Raw genomic sequence first — 16397 nt, 5'->3', positions numbered from 1 at the left:
AAGGCCTCGTCATCGCCGAGCGGCCACCTCTCTCTGCCGGTCTGGTTTCATGCACATAGCTGGAATTCCTGGCTCTGGATCAGCTCTGGAATGTTTCCGCAGAGAGTCCCAGAGCAGCACAAGTCTTCCCCTCCACCTCCACGGGCCGGCAGGGTCACCTCCAAACACATGTCTGTGTCCCGGCATGCTCTATAGTATAGACACATCTCCACACCCAACGCATGACTGAGATGAGTGGTATCAGATATAAAGGTCATGAACTCATAAAACAGAGAGATTAGAGATCTCATTACGGATCTATGGTTTCAATTACAGATGGATCGCAGCTCTATGTTGCAAACTCTAAATGCAAAACAAGCAATTAACCTTATTATCCGTTGTTGATGTAAAAGTCATGAATGCAACATGTGAAGCATTACGACAGAAATATTCATCTTGAAATATATACACACACGAGTGTGTATTCTTTATCATATTTTATATATATATATATAGCCTATAGACAAACAGATAGAAAGACAGACAGATAGACAGTAGATAGACAGACAGACACTTTGATCATTTATCTATAAATTATAATATATATATAAATAAAAAATATTAAAATGTATTAAAATTACGTGTGTGTGATCATTTATCTATATTTCATAATTGATCCTTTTATAAATTATAAAAAATACAGACAGACAGATAGACAGATAGATAGATAGACAGATATACAGATAGATAGACAGACAGATAGATAGACAGACAGATAGATAGACAGATAGATAGATAGACAGATAGATAGACAGATAGACAGATAGATAGACAGATAGATAGATAGACAGATAGACAGATAGATAGATAGACAGATAGATAGACAGACATATAGATAGATAGACAGATAGATAGACAGATAGATAGATAGAGAGATAGATAGACAGATAGATAGTTAGACAGATAGACAGATAGATAGACAGATAGATAGACAGATAGATAGATAGATAGATAGACAGACAGATAGATAGATAGACAGACAGATAGATAGATAGATAGACAGATAGATAGATAGATAGACAGATAGATAGACAGATAGATAGATAGACAGATAGATAGATATACACACACACGCACTTGTAATACAGTTACAACATTTCTAATATTTTTTAATAATTCAATATTCTGCCAGAGCTTGAGGTGAGTTTGGTAACTCACACTTCTGCTGTTGCTTATGCATTTACAAAAATGCAATTTTCTTATTCAGCCTATGTCTTGTTAATAATTCAGCAGTGGGCCTATGCAGTTCATAATAATATACATAACATATATTTAAAAAGGGCATTTAGGGACATTCACGCTGGTCTGAGCTGGTCTTTTCAGCAGGGAAGGAAAAACAACAGCGTTTCCCATGATACCTCACCACGCTTTTAAGACATGCTGAAAATACTGTGTGAACCAGTTCTGCTTTTCTTTGAGTGTCTTTCACACTCGAGTCCAAGGAAAGCCACCGTAAAGCCTCGGATTAATGTCGAAAATAAAATATTGCAGCCACCTCCTCCTTTGGCAACTGCCTCAACTCCTCACAGTCTTCATGCCAGCTAGCCCCCACACCCCCACCCCCTTCTTTCCGTCTTTTCGCTCAGGTTGGCGTGACCTTGGTTTCCAGCTGTTTGGCAAATGTCTGACCCTTCACTCATGCGTTTTGGCTCCGCCGGGACTCGTCTATTGCTTAATTAACAGCCTAGAGACTTACCCCTCCTCAACGTGCAAAGATACCCCACAAACATTACCCACACCGCTGCCACATGGAAGCCCACATTATGAGAACTGTAGCGTCAGTAATTAAAACCAATCTCCATGTGACGCAACTGCTCTGTTTGAACAAGACATTACTCAGATCTGTAGAAATGAATTACACCCTTCAGTGCCCAAGTGAACTCCTCGCTGGAATGGCGGCAAAAAAAAAACTGCAACAAAGGTGAAGGGAACGGCGATGTCACACGCGTGTCAGGGGGATCTATCATTTTGCACAATCCGTTTGACTGAGGCGGGTTCAACCGTAAAATCTCTCTGCGTGCAATGATAAATAAAGCATGCATCGGTTCACCTGAGCTTCTGCAATAATACCCCAACCCGCAGTTAGTTCAACTGTGCTGGAAACATTTTGGCAGCCTTAAAGGGTTAGTTCACCCAAAAATGTCAATTCTGTCAGTAATTACTCGCCCTCATGTTGTTCCGACCCCGTAAGACTTTCGCTCAGATAATAAGATATTTTTGATGAAATCTGAGAGCTGTCTCACTCCTTCATAGGCTTCTATAGGTAATCGATACCTGCCAGCCCAGAAAAGTTAGTAAAGACATCGTTAAAATAGTCCAAGTGACTGCAGTGGCTCAACCTTCAAGCGCAGCGCTTCTGGGTTGTACGTCAGAACGGAGGCTCACTATTGGCCGACGCTGGTCATGTGTGTGATGCTGGCCAATAGTGAGCCTCCGTTCTGACGTACAACCCAGAAGCGCTGCGCTGTTACACTACTTGAACTCACTCAGAGGCCCACACAGAAGAAAATGAATAGTTGAATAAAGTCTTTTTTTTTTTTGCACAAAAAGTATTCTCGTCGCTTGATAAACTTAAGGTTGAGCCTGTAGTCACTTGAACTATTTTAAAGGTGAACTAAGTAACTTTTTTACCTTAACCGAACAGCTTCAGAGTCATTGGAATAGTTATATGACTTTTTTCGGGTTGAATGGTGGTCGTCTCGCACCCCCCAAGCGCCTGTGAGCCGAAAAACCACCCTTGCAACTTTGGGCCGGCGGGCCGCCGCCCTCAGCGTCAGGAAGTATCGCGTGATATCAGGTCTCACGATGTAACGAATTGCTTTACGGCAAAAACATCTGCTAAAATTCTGTCATTATTGCGCTCCCTCACGCTGTTCGAACCCGAATGAAGAAGACGTTTTAAAGAATGTCCCATCTGCTTTGATGTCGTTGATCTACTAGCCTCTGGTATCTGAGAGTCGCCAACGCCATCTTTGTGGACGACGGGCGTCAGAGTCTGTAAATCTGCAGGGCTTTCTGAACACTTCTGTGGATCCTGATAATAGGTTACAGAAAAAGCGAATTTATGTTTTGTATTCTTGAATTACGCCACTCAACCCATGTTTCCAGCACAGAAAGAAACAGCTCGTGCCTGAAAACTTTCAAGTGGAAGCTGTCTGGATTTTCCACTGTAATAGTCAAGGACCTGGCAGTTTCCCAGAATGAGGCAAGTCTTAGACTAATTAAGGCTGTCAATGGAGGCTCTCCTTTTATTCTCGATCTGGGTTTAATCCCCGCTTGCCCCATTTGCTCCAAAGGGAGCTCCCGTCTGGGCTCAGTCCAACTCTCTATCCGTACAGTAGAGCGTTTCTGTGGGCTTGAGGCGGCTGTAATGTTACGCCATAGTCTCGGCCTGCGCTGATAGCGTGTTATGCTTGTAACGAGACTCTTTGAAGCAAAAGCTGGAGATCTTGTTCTCCTGCGGGCGAAGGTTTTGTGTGCATGTGCAAAAGTCCTTCCCACACATTCCAGTCTTATTTTCCCTGGAACACTGACTTTTTTTTTTAAAACTCAGAATCCATCTGCGTGACCAGAACGAAGCTGAGGAAATGGTTTTGTGCCCATCAGCAGATGGTATTAAAAGAGAGGGAAAAGATGGAGGAAGTGAAAGGGGGAAAAGGCGCAACTTTCTTTGGTTTGGTCAGCGTACAGCGGTTTATATATGACACTCGAGCGAAGCTGCATGAAGATCCCCGGGCGGCACAGATCTGGGGCCAGCTGTTGATTAGCAAGCGTGAGAATGAATGCAATCTCACCTTATGCCCGTCGTTTCCCATGATGCTGTTGTAATCTGATGTAACTCGGCCCTTAGGGGGCTCAGGGGCCTTAAAACTACTCTCTCGACTTCACACATCGCCCAGATGCCATAATAACCAGATTAAACCATAGATAAGACCTTGTAGGACCGACACACAAGCCTAATGACAATGAGCCGACCAGAGTGTAAAGACAAAATGAAAAAATGTATTATACATTTATGACCGATAAGCCAATCAGCATATCATATTTTCATTTTATAAATCCATTCTACTTTGTTAAAAATAAAAAACATATAGATACTAGTTTTACACACACAAAAAATTAACTTTTTGAAATCTGCTTTAGAAATAATGGCTGATGCCAATCAATCAATCAATCAATCAAAAATAAATGTTTAAAAAGCTATGTGAATTCAGGCATTACAACATCAATTTTCCATAAAAAATTTGCTATAGAAATATTGGCTGAAAAAAAAAAGACATTAAATTAAAAATACACAGATTTTCATTAAAATTTGATAGTATTTTGTCTAAATAAATTCAAAACAAAACACTATAACTAAGATCAATTGTTTTAATTGCCATAAGTGAATTTAAGCATCACAACATTATATAGTACGATATGAAAAAAGGATATTCAGTTTGAGATTTACTAAATATTAACAGTGTTATTAAATTTAAACATAAAATTTAAGTGAGCGTTAGAAGATGGCAAAGTTTATATAAACATAAAAATTTAGATAATAATAATAATAATCATATATATATATATATATATATATATATATATATATATATATATATATATATATATATATATATATATATATATGTTTATATAAACATAAAAATTTAGATAATAATAATAATAATAATCATATATATATATATATATATATATATATATCTACTGATACCGAAATTAAAAAATATCAGCAGATAACCAATATGATACCAATATGTATTGTGCATATATACATATATAAAAAAATTGGTGTAAAATATAGGTATTCACATTTAAATGTAGAGTGGGAGTGGTCCAATGACATTACGATGTGGGCGGGGCTACCTAAATACACAACGTTTTTTTTAAAAACTAAATACTTTTTTTTACACAATATAACATCACGACTACATGAAAAGAGATTTTACTGTTATAAAACAGATTTGTGAACATTAGTGGAACTGAAGGTGTGAGCCGGCTTCTCTCGGCATACGTCACAGTCACGGGGCGTATGCGCCGTCTCAAGTCGGAAACAATTTCTAACCAGCATGCACTGCTTCAAGTCAGCCAGCGATCGGTCCGCGCAGCGCTGTATGAAGTCGAACAAACCTAAACTGAGCATTCAACAATGTGCCTGTCACTTGCCACAGTCGGACAGGACAAAAACACGGCCTGGAACCTGGAAAAGAGGCAATTAATTCCATCACGTCTACTTTACCTAATTATTAGAGCATGAACCGTTAAATTGAAAACTATGAGAAGAATCTAAAGTGGAGACTTCAACGTCGCTCTCTGGACTGAATCATCGGGAATGCGTTAAGAAACACTTGCCAAACTATTTCAGAATATCAGTGTGAGAAAGCCATTTTAGAGCAGCCAGACTCAACACCGGTCCAAGGAAAAGCATCCGACGTTTCCAAGAATCTCCAATATCAACATGCCTTACTTTAAGTGCAGAGCAGAGTCAGACAGGTTAAAAGGAAATAAAAATGACCAATCAAAGACGCTCAGACATAAACTAGCAACATGAGAACATGCTTAAAAGCCTGTAATGGGCCAAACCACAGGGGAGGGAACGAAGGAAGTTCTTCTGTGTCATTTCTTCTTTGGAAAGGTATAAGTCTGAATAAGTCGTTGTTGATGGAAAAACAGGTCCCTTCGAATAATGGAAGTCATGGGTGCTGCTACAGAGAAAGGGTGAATGTACAACATTAAACATCACTATCCTCCAGGCAAACACCAGACAAATGCTACTTCTTTATATAGCTTTTGATAAACCCAAGTGCTCCAGCCAAGTGCTTTCCCTGACAGCCCTGCAGGTGATTGTGGGTAATAGATGATTTCTGAGTGTAAAACACAGGGACATTCGGAAGGTGAATGAAATCATTCAGCTCCGTGCAGAGAGGACATTCATCATGCGTTTCGCGGCTCAGATAAGGGACAGTCGCTCTATTCTAAACGCTCGCAGGACGGCTGATAAGCCAGAGCGCTGTAGGCAGGAGCAGGACCTGATTTCACGCCGACTACGTGGTGTGTGTGCGTGAACGCAGATGGTGTGTATTTATGAGGACGCTGCCTCTTGCTGCTGGGGTTGTTCGTTTCACCACACCACACCCACCCTTGGCTCTGTTGCCCCCACATGGAGAACGATCCCGGCTAATCTGGCTCGTTTGTTTAAAGCCATTTAATGAGGATAATCCCCCAGAGATGTCTCCTCCCTTTCACTGTAGAGCTTGGCATAGAAATACAGGAGAGCCCAATAAAGACGCAATTTAGAGGCACAACAAGGCGGTACAATGTGAGAGACTCGCAACTTCAGAGCTCCGGCTGAAAGGAGCCAGTGTGCCAAGACGAACAGCGGGATTTACACAGTTAAAGACACAAAAAGAGCTTGTCTCCGGACCTGTTGTACTCGCACTGTACTCGAGCACACACGCAAAGTGAATGAACAATGTGGGAAAAGCACAGCTGTTAAACATGCACAATTTAACCTTTTACCACAGAAACCTGATGCGTTACTAACTAGTGGTTTTAAATCACAACACTGTGAAATGTGAAGAGCAGTGCAAAGACTAAGGAACTATTTATTAACCAGATCCAACCCATTAAAAATGAATCCATCCATTAACCTCAGACAATTCAAGGTCATAACTAGCAGTCGACCCATATGGGTTCATAGCGTAAATAATTAAATAGCAAATGAGACATAAAATTGCTTAAATTGCCATTTGGCAAGATATTTGATTCAATTTCACTAAAAATATTTTTTTTGGGGGGGGGAGCCATAGGATACACTACTGGGTTGTTTTGGAAGTGATACAAGGAGAGGAACACACTAATTCTTGCCAAATCTCTCAAAACGGTAGCCAATTCATTGCCATGGTCAATAAATAACAAGATTCAGGACACTAACAGTCATTTAAGAATCTGACATACTGGTCAACCATTGAGAAAGAACAGATTTTAAAGCTATTCCCTGCTTTAAAAAAAAAAGTATCCTAGGCTGGTTGGCTTGTCTTCCAGCCTGACCAAGCTGGTGTTCAGTTGGTTTTAGCTGGTTTCTCAGCTTGACCAGCCTGGTCAGCTAAAAAGACTAGTGTCCAAAAACCCTCTAAAACCAGCCTGAGAGACCAGCTAAAACCAATCAGCTTAGGCTGGGTTTAGCTGTTTGTGTGTTTGTTGTTCCAACAGTGCTTAGTAACAATGGCAAAAACTACCAGCAACAATGAAACACAGTAACTGGCATATTGACTAGTCTAGTAGCAAACATACTAACTGATAGTCAATAAGTACTAGGCCTATTTAATGAATATGTATAACAGGGTGCGAATTATGGGGATTGGGGTTGTATGAACCCATCAAAATAAGTCAAAACAAAGGGTTGAGGGTCTTTAAAGAATGTTTTCATTTTAAATATAAGTATAATACATTTTAACAACATTTTCAACCGTTTAAGTAACCACAAGAGTAAGTCAGATAGCTAAATATACTCTCGCGATGTCACGACTATAGCAACAGTAGCCTACGACAAACGAGCACTTTCTGTTATCATTATATCGACCAACCAACAGTCATTAGGATACTAATCATTTTAATAAAGATGTACAAATAAACAAAATGTCTTCAACATAGTTTGACAGTTATCGTTATGGGCGACACTAAACTCAACCGATAGGGTATCTCGAGAGCGCCCCGAAAATTACAGACAGAAAAGATAGACTCACTGGAAAGTCATACACAGTTCGCACACTGCATACTACCACAGTTTATTGAATACAAACTAGTGAAACAAACAACATTACCTATTCATATTTAAATGAAAAGTAGTAAGAACAAAAAAAAAAATGCATTCTAGTTTCAAGGAATGAACGTTGAAAAGGCTATTCACTACACAATCGGTTCATCATCTCACATGCAACATGCGTCTCCGTCAGCCCGGGATGATGTGCGTCCCGTCTGAAACCAAACACAACCATACGGTCTTTTGGAATGTGCAACGCGTCAGACACACAAAAACAGACTCACCTATATTGGTAGTTCAGTAGTTGCAGCGTCCAGACCACGGATTCCCTTCAGAATGAGAGGAATAGATTCCCGGTGCACGGAAAGTTCACATGTCACTCACGCGCGGAGAGACACAGATCTTCGGTTCCGTGATCCCCGTTACTGAATAAAACACTGAACGCTCGCTACACGCCCAGGTATCTGATCACATGATGCATCCAGGTGTGACTGCACTCTCTCTCTCTCTCTCTCTCACACACACACACACACACACACACACACCTGGAGGTCCGATCGCGCTCTCCTCCTCCAGCCCGGTTACTCGCGTACGGAGGGACGGAGCTGATGTGTGTGTGACTGTGTGTCTCCTCCCCTTCCCCGAGCTGAGAGCTTTAAACCACAGAACAAGCGAAGACCTGATGGAAGAGAGAGCTCGATCTTAAATGCTTTTAATCTAGTGTAGATTAGTGAAAAGAGCATCTCTTCCAAATCAATGATTACTTTTAATGCTCTGGTCTGGCACTTGTTGTTTAGTACTTGTACCATGCATTTTCTTGATGTGTACCACACCATAGTATTATCTGAAGTAGACTATACACAGTGCATATGCAGAGAGACAAGGCACCTAGTATTACCATATCAGATGGTAAAATATGGTACTTTGATATAGTCCATATGGCTTTTTTTTTTTTTTTGTACTTTACATGGTAGGCTACATGTCCAAAATACTATGGTGAAGTATGGATGTAGATATGGTAATCATTGTTTTATAACAAAGTATGGCATAACCTTCTTAGCTTTATTTGTGTTTTGCTTTATGCAGCACAGTCAGCGTTCGGCTGAACTCAAACAACTTTCACTGACAGATCAAACTCTATTGTGTGTATCATCTGTCAGCAGTGCAAGTCACCTGTGAAAGTTTAACACAGTCACATCCATCTCCTGCAGTGGGACACGGTGTAGTTTATTCTTGTCAGGGGTCGTACAATAAATTATCCTATTTCTGTAGCTCTGTGTGGGGAAGCAAAATATGAGGTGTTCAATCAAACACGAGGTGTCAAACCCAGATCTCTATATGGGATTCTATTGTATGGGGCTGTAAATTTGAGAGCTGTTTCTAAATGCTTTCTGCCGGCATTCTTGTGCAGGGCCCAAGAGACTCCGAACAGGTCTTTGTGCTGGATAACCACCCAGAAGTCATCTCCAGAACATTTTCCATGTGTACACCTTATACAGCCGTGCACAAAATCATCTTCCACATAGGCCTACCGCCAGGTTTCCCAGTTAAAATTTTGCAAAACAGAAAATTAAGCCTAGGACCATTAAGAACTTTCATAACAAGCCCCAATTCTCACTATCATAATCTGTCTGGATGTATTATTTTAAGTTTTTATATTTTATTTGTTAATTTTTTTACTATTTAAGCATATTTTATAGATTTTACATTAATTATATTATTTAATATAATAAAAACAAATATAATATATACTTCAGAATATATTATATGCGAATGGGAGGAAGGATATGTTTAATTGTCATGAAAATAATATCACAAAGCAACAAAAATTAATATTGTAATATTATTTAAACAAATAATATAATTACTTTAACAGATAATAAGATGTATTTGCATTATGGTAATGAAAATGGGAGGAGAGATATAATTGTAATGAAAATCTTAAAAGGATAATTGAAAATGAATTAAGGATAATCAAATTTAAATGAAAATGAAAATTCTGTCATCATTTACTCACCCTCAAGTTGTTCTAAATCTGTATAAATGTATTAATTTTTATTTTGAAGAATATGGGTAACCAAAAAGTTGATGGGCCCCATTGATTTCCATAGTTTTTTTTTTTTTTTTTATGGAAGTTCATCAACTGTTTGGTTACCCATATTCTTCAAAATATCTTCATTTGCGTTCAACAGAAGAAAGAAATTCATACAGGTTTGGAACAACATGTGGGTGAGTAATGATGACAGAATTTTCAATTGTGTGTGAACTATCCCTTTAATGGTCCTAAAATAGGCTTTATTTTCTTGGTGCAAAATATAATTTTAAATGTCTTTCTTTTGATTTTGAGGGTGAAACGAAGTCATGTTTGGCAAAGATTCATCTCTTTATTTTAACTGAAACCTGTAGCTGCCCAGAAAGAAAGAGAGAGGCCAAGATCCAGAGCCTCGTTGTTTACTGAGTGTCACTTTCAGTGAGTGATTTATGGTTATGCAAATGTGCATGTCTGAGAAGAGAGCGGGCACTGCCCCAAAGACTCATGGGATGAATCAAGAGTGGCGGCCCTGTGTCAGACTTACAGCTGAGGCAGCTGTACACAAGATGGAAGTGTGTGAGAAAGAGAGAGAGAGAGACAGGGAGAAGAGACACAGATAGCAAAATAAGGAAATGAAAAAGAGAGAGATCGGATAATGAGATCCGTGCAGAGAAACGGCCTTCGCTGGCAACCATGTGAGTGATGAGTTACAGGCCAGAGCAGACAGACACATGTGCGACTGGATTATTTTTAAGTGTGACTGGATTGTTAAACAACACAGTTTTGCAGAACAGCAGATCATGACGCTGTAACAAAAATATTTAAGTCAGAGGTTAAATCCAACAATGCATTTCTAAACTACATCAATCTCTCTTCAAAATAAAGCTGCAGTTCACAAACAAAATAGCCTACCACATGTTTATGTTTTACCTGTATCATGCTAATACTATGGTATTCTTTGCAGTGCCATTTAAATACCATGGCATATAAACATGAACCATAATAGGCCTATACAAAGTATTACCATCCTGTATCAAGGTAGACTTCTGCTTTGTAAGTGTTTGCATTGAAGGACTAAACATTTCAATTGGGAACATTCAATATAGAATATTTCATAATAATTTATATCAAGCCAAAACCTTCAGCTCAGTTTCTATTTGAGTTTAATTGAGCTGATTTTGAGCCATTTATGACAGCGCTGGATAGTGTGAGACTTCAGCGTGGCCCTTTATGACACGGTAGGCTGCACTGTCTGTAATGTTTAGTGCTGTTTGCTGAAAGTTGTGTATTTATGCACACTTTATTTGATGTTGCTGCCGTTTTGCACAGAATTTCCCTTCAGGGATCAATAAAGTATACCGTTTCCATCTGTCTGTTTATGTGCGCGTGCTCGACGACATTAGAGAGCCCTCTACTGGCCGAGACGAGCAACAAACACTCGCTGTGTGTCCTAAACCAGAAAGAAAAAAAAAGGCCTTGGTTAAATTTAACTACCCATAAAAGATGTGAATTCCTCATCCATCCTCTTTCAGACCTTGAGACATGAAGTCAATACGGCCTTACTGCCGATTCCGTTTTCATAGCCTGATTCATTATGATTTACGTCCCTGACAGCTGAAATTTCCAGCGTCTTTTTTCCCCTCCATGAAGCTTCAGACTCTGTTCAAGTGAAGGATCTTGGCGCCTGTAAATCGTCCCAGTCAGTGGCTTCCCGGGGCCCGTGGAAAGATTGTGTGGCAGATGGAGGCTCTTACACGAGGAAAGGTGGCATAGCGTGAGATCGCAGAGTTGAGAAAAACTCATCACACATTCTAAGGCGGCTTATTTTAGACACACGTTTCGCTAAAGCGCCCCATCTGATTCATCGCACACCTCCGCTGCTCAGAGACTGCAGTCCCGCTGGGAAAGCGGCAGTTCACTGGAGTTGTGTACAAAACGAAATTCTGAATTATACAGGGGTCGTTCACACAGACGTTCTTGCGTCTGTGCTGAAAAGCGCCACGGATCTCTATGTCGAGCTAAAATGTTATCTTGTAAGAAAAAGAAGAAGAAAAAAACACGTCAAAGAACCTTACTTCAAGACTGAGACTTTAATGAATACCACGGTATTAGGCTACTATGGAAGCTAAATGTAGCATATATGATATCCCTGCTAAAAGGAAAACTTCATCCAGCCTAAACTGGTTTGCTGGTCATGGTTTAAAGGGATAGTTCACCCAGAAAATTTAAATTCTGTCATTAATTACTCACCGTCATGTCGTTCCAAAGCCGTAAGACTATCGTTCAGCTTAAAAACATAAATGAAGATATAGGCTGTTTGAAGAATAAATTCCTGTCCCTTAAATAGCTATGCAACTATCACTAAAGATCGTAAAACTAGTCCATATTGAGTGGTTTAGTCCTATATATGATAAACAGATTGAATTTAGGTTTTTGTTCACATATAAACATTCATCAACTCACACATCGATGTGTGTTACGCAGCACGTTTGAGCTTCAGCAAGAACCAATGAGGTTCATTCTCATGTTACGCAGCACGTTTGAGCTTCAGTAAGAACCAATGAGGTTCATTATCGTGTTACGCAGCACGATGGTCTCCCAACCTGACAAGCAGAAAAGTGCCAAATCCTCCGCTACAACCAGACCAGTCGGACCATAACTGGGCTGCGTTCAGCCCCGACAAAACGTTGCACAACGTTTTTTAAACAGAAACGGTGATGCGTTGAACACACTGTTCTGATGACGCAAGAGTTGCAACTATGGCAGCTGAGAAGGCCATTCTTTGTAAAGAATTTTCTGAGCCTGATGAAGTCAGTATACATATGTGTTTAATACTACAAAATATGCCCGATGTTACAGTTACTGCACTTGCCGCCCAGAACAAAAGAGAACATCCCAATCGAGTGAAGGGATTGCTGAAACTGAAATGGAAGCACACATCTTACCTAATTCAGACTAAAACACATCTATTTAGCCTCACATACTGACTTTATTTGTAGTTCATACTGTTTTAATACCCTGTATTTTCTTTCTCATTTTTAGGAAAAGCACTTAATTAGCCTACCATTGTTTATTTCTATACCAAATGTCATACACTTGCAATGAAGCTAAAAATATAAACAACTACATCATTATGTTCATATCCTATATTTTTACAATAAAACTTACGACAAACATGTCTTGTTGCGTATACCGAGCTGCATCGAACACATTTATAAATTACTTTCCTTGAACCCATTGTGCGAGGTCACTTTAATACCCCGTGTTTTATATACATGTTGCTGCTGACTGGACTGCAGTTCTGACACACCCACCAAACAAGAGAAAACGTATCTCAAACCCCGTTGTACACCGGTGCACGCCGTTTCCAGGAAACATGATGTTCAACCCGGAAACCGTAGCAAAACGTTGTGCACCGTTTTGAACTTGAACATGCCCCTGGCTTAAGTGCTAAACAGAAGCTCAACTCGTTTGCTTCACGTGCGAGAACCAATGAGGTTCATTCTCGTGTTACGCAGCACGTTTGAGCTTCAGTAAGAACCAATGAGGTTCATTCTCGTGTTACGCAGCACGTTTGAGCTTCAGCAAGAACCAATGAGGTTCATTCTCGCGTTACGCAGCACGCTTGAGCTTCAGCAAGAACCAATGAGGTTCATTCTCGTGTTACGCAGCACGTTTGAGCTTCAGTAAGAACCAATGAGGTTCATTGTCATGTTACGCAGCACGTTTGAGCTTCAGCAAGAACCAGTGAGGTTCATTCTCATGTTACCAAGTACGTTTGAGCTTCAGCAAGAACCAATGAGGTTCATTGTCATGTTACGCAGCACGTTTGAGCTTCAGCAAGAACCAATGAGGTTCATTCTCATGTTACCAAGTACGTTTGAGCTTCAGCAAGAACCAATGAGGTTCATTCTCATGTTACGCAGCACGTTTGAGCTTCAGCAAGAACCAATGAGGTTCATTCTCGTGTTACACAGCATGTTTGAGCTTCAGCAAGAACCAATGAGGTTCATTCTCATGTTACGCAGCACGTTTGAGCTTCAGCAAGAACCAATGAGGTTCATTCTCGTGTTACACAGCATGTTTGAGCTTCAGCAAGAACCAATGAGGTTCATTCTCGTGTTACGCAGCACGTTTGAGCTTCAGCAAGGACCAATGAGGTTCATTCTCGTGTTACGCAGCATGTTTGAGCTTCAGTAAGAACCAATGAGGTTCATTATCGTGTTATGCAGCACGATGGTCTCCCAACCTGACAAGCTGAAAAGTGCCAAATCCTCCGCTACAACCAGACCAGTTGGACCATAACTGGCTTAAGCTGGTTTAAGAGAGGTTTTCAACAGGGACTGGTATATCAAAAACATTTTATTGTCATAGTACCATCCTGAAAATCACTATTTACAATGCAAAAAAACAAGCTACACTACATTTATACAGTGTTTGCCATTGTAAAGACTGTACATCAATCCCTCCTCGTTTTCATCCGCGGTGAATTCAATGTGGCGCCTATTTACCTGACTAAGGTCTATAGCTGCAGTTTAGACACAGTGGTTTTTGTTGTATCCCTATAGCAGTTTGTGTGACAGACAAGTTCCAGATACACATTTGTGTGTGTGTGCTTTTGACCAGCTGCATGTGCTAATTGTGTTGCGCAGGTATGCCCACCTGTGTGCTTTGAGATCAGCTCCATTCATGCGTCCACACTTGCATCTGTTGGTTTTGTTCTTCATGTGTTGTGTTTGAGAGCTGTGTAGCTTTATGACTCAGTGGAGTGAGAGATGATGAGATGATAGTCACTCCTCCACTCAACCTGATTCAGTTCTGTTTCCTTATTCACCCAGATCTAATGCAAGACTTCACACCGACTCGTACATAAATAACCTGCATTTGGGAAGCCGAAACGGAAATGTCAGTGTTATTTCTTGATAATGATCTTGATAATGAGAACTTCACTGAACTGACAGACACACGGACTCATAGATAACTAGGTTGTTGTCATCATCACTTTGATCAAAGAGCACAAAAGCATCTTAATTTTCATCATTCACAGTTCTCATTTTTAAATCAGTCTAATACCTTATACTGGAGCTTTGCTTTGATCTCCCCTGTGATTACAGTTTCTTTCAGTTCGCATGCATTTTTGCTACATTTCAGTTGCATAAAGTAACAAACTAATAATAATTATTATATTTTAGAAAATAATAATATTTTATATTTATTATAACATCCATAAGTAGCTTATTAATAATAAAAATACTACTTGTTTTATTTGATATTTATTAATGAAAATGGACTTTTATGCAATATAATTGTTCTATAATTTTTGTTTTGTTTTATAATATTAATAAGTAACTTAATAATAATAATTTAAAATCCAATTATATTTGATGTCAGCATCACTGACATCACTGAACTTACTTAAACTGGACTATGACACAAACTTTGTTGCATTATTTTCCTGTTATCATTGTAAAGCTGCTTTGAAACTAAATTGATTTATTTGTGTGAAATATGATGTGGTATAGTATTAAGCTAAAGTATAAATGATTAAGTTAAAGTACAAATTACAGTATAATTATGTTAGATTTATTTTATAATATCAACAAGTAACTTGTTGATGATAATAGTAATTGCTCTATAATTCAATATAATGCTCTAAAAATATTATTTTACTTTTTGTAGTTACTTACTAATAGCCTACTATAAATACATGTATTGCTTAAAGTAACTTACTTAAGAATATGTATCTTAATAACAGTAAGTAATTTCATAGCTTAAAGTACTTCAGTATTTGCTGTGGAGCTGTGAAATGGTGGAGATGTTCCTACATGACATGAGGAATTTTTATCCTTCAGACCAGCAGCTCTTTCTCACAGAGAAAAGCAAGATCTCTCGTGTGGGTTTGGTGTAAAACCCCCAGCGTTTTCACGGTGCAGCGGGTACGGCGTGGGTACAGCGTGGGTACGGCCCGGCCCGGTCGCTCAGCCTGATCCAATGCCATCACTCTGCCATCTGTTCATCTCTATTTCCAGCCCTAAGATCCAGATCCAAATCAAAGGAGGAGTGACAGGGCCCTCAGGCTGCTTTCATATGTGAAGCTCCATCCTGGACCCATTCAGAGGTAACATGTTTAATACAGTATATATTCAGTATATATATAAAGAGATTTCTAAAACAGTAAGTGTGCAATGACAAACATTGTGGATAGAGAAACTGTACAACAATTTATCAAAGACAGATGTGTCCTACATTTATCAGCCCTGAAAACGATACAATGCTGTTCATAAAATAGGAAAATAGGTTTGAGAAAGTTCTTTATCTGAATGATAAATGAGTTTAAAGAATCCAAACACAAATCTTTTAGGTTATGTTATGTAGGTCAACGTGAGCTGCAGAAATAAAATCCTCCTCATGACTGACCGTTCTGCTGATCATGAAGACTTCATCCTGTCAGTCAAAGTGCTGACATCCTCACCACAGACAGACAGTCACAGACTCACTGACCCTTCAGCATCAGCACAATGAAAAACATCGAACCACAATGAACAACCTGACAATCCATTTTAT

The 16397-nt window shown here is 39.4% G+C and overlaps 1 protein-coding gene across 2 annotated transcripts in view; it reads right to left on the bottom strand.

Moving 5' to 3' along the window:
• The window catches only part of plxnb2b (plexin b2b), a 153246-nt gene extending 144797 nt beyond the window's left edge, over positions 1 to 8449 (bottom strand). Inside the window, exon 1 of one of the 2 annotated variants that reach the window (XM_084398033.1) lies at positions 8086 to 8449. The gene's annotated coding sequence lies outside the window, so the exon portion shown is untranslated. The remainder of the gene's footprint in view (positions 1 to 8085) is intronic. The other variant, XM_084398032.1, reaches the window with a different exon arrangement.
• Between the last annotated feature and the right edge of the window lie 7948 nt (positions 8450 to 16397).

The sequence above is a fragment of the Rutilus rutilus genome (genome assembly GCF_951802725.1).
Source record: "Rutilus rutilus genome assembly, chromosome: 23".
In the NCBI taxonomy this organism is placed as follows: Eukaryota; Metazoa; Chordata; class Actinopteri; order Cypriniformes; family Leuciscidae; genus Rutilus; species Rutilus rutilus.
The sequence above is the reverse complement of the archived record's forward strand: the minus strand, read 5'-3'. Positions and strand labels throughout refer to the sequence as shown.